Source organism: Mycetomoellerius zeteki, unplaced genomic scaffold, assembly GCF_001594055.1.
Source record: "Mycetomoellerius zeteki isolate Tzet28-1 unplaced genomic scaffold, Tzet1.0 scaffold513, whole genome shotgun sequence".
In the NCBI taxonomy this organism is placed as follows: Eukaryota; Metazoa; Arthropoda; class Insecta; order Hymenoptera; family Formicidae; genus Mycetomoellerius; species Mycetomoellerius zeteki.
This window is the reverse complement of record NW_017257516.1, coordinates 19,794-21,469: the sequence shown is the minus strand read 5'-3', so window position 1 is coordinate 21,469 and position 1,676 is coordinate 19,794.

The window sequence follows — 1,676 nt, the reverse complement described above, 5'->3', positions numbered from 1 at the left end:
GCTGTATGGGCAGCCATGAAAGCAAAAACGAAATTAGGGAAGGGTATGAAAAGAAGAAGAAAGACGAAAAGGAAGAGGATACTTCCGGTAACGAAACGTGGAGGTTTCCTACCAATTTTACCAATGTTAAGTGCGCTCGGATCTTTGATCGGTGGGGCAGCAAGCGTAGCGAGAACTGTAAGCGATCGTAAAGCCGCTCGACGTTAGGTGGAGGGTCGCGGACTATATCTAGCGCCCTACAAACGGTGGTGGTAGTGGTGTGAAGAAAAGAATGAAAAGAAGTAAAAAAAACATCGTGGAAGGAAACGCTAGAAACTCTGAAAATACCGCTCTCCGGTATCACGACGAACGTGCAATTGAGCCGTGCGGCGCACCGTTTGCGTTTGCCATTTTTCAGAGGCGTGTTTATGCGTGATGCGTTACCGACAAAACCGCATCGTAATGAAAACGGTATCGTAAATCTCGATAATTCGGAAAATGAGGGCACACATTGGGTCGCCTACGCGAAGAAAGGAAATAACGCTGTCTATTTTGACGGTTTCGGCAACCTTAGGCCGTCAAAGAAACTTGAACGATATCTCGGGGGTAACGTAACGTATAATCGTCGCTCTTATCAAACGTTTGATCAGAACATTTGCGGTCAATTATGCCTACGATTTCTTTGGGAAATGGATTGGAGGACAAAATATATCTGAAAAAAAATATATGTATCATACTACGATTTGTGTCACCTCAGTTGGTCGTTTGCCTTCGATTCAATCATGTCGTTGACTCTCACGTTGACTGGAACGAACAGTGTTCTCGCGGCGAGTTACTTCCCCGCGTTGGATTTAAGTGACGGCGAGTATGAATTGGGTCTTACGAATTTTGAAACGTACAACACGATATCGAATATTACCTCGGCGAATAATAAATTCGATTTCGATACCGATAGGACGATCTCGATTCCCGAAGGATCGTACGAATTGAGTGCCATACCTAAGTATTTGAAAGCTGCTATTCTTCACATACGAAGCAACAATAACGGCAATAACGACGATTATATATTCGATTACTACAATGACAACGTTCATAAGGATGAGGTGTTATTTCTTCATGCCAACGAGAATATCATGAGAAGCGAGATCAAGTGTGCCTACTAAGTAGATTTTACCAAACCGAATAATATCGGTTCGATATTGGGCTATTCGTCGTCTCGCGTGATATTTGGTATTCGTCTGACAAACCTGTAAATATCATGAACGTAAGTGTAATTCGTGTAGAATGCAACATTACTTCGGGTGCGTACAACAACGAAAAATCAACACATACGATACACGAATTCGCGACAAACGTTCCACCTGGATATAAATTGTCTGATACTCCAACAAACGTCATTTACCTCCCGGTCATCGTGCGAAACGTTACTGATATAATGATACGTATAGTTGCTCAGAACGGACAGTTGATCAACTTTCGTGGGGAAGAGATATCGGTTCGACTTCACATACGATGTAACGGTAAAAAAATTATGCTCGCAAGCGGAAGATGCTCATCCTGAACGAATCGTACGACGAAAAAATCACATCGCAAACGTCGACGTTACTAGCATCATTCAAACGATACGGCGGAAAAAAGCAAAGAATAACGGGGATATTGAACGCTGCGAACGTTGCTTTTTTACGATCCCTAGGATT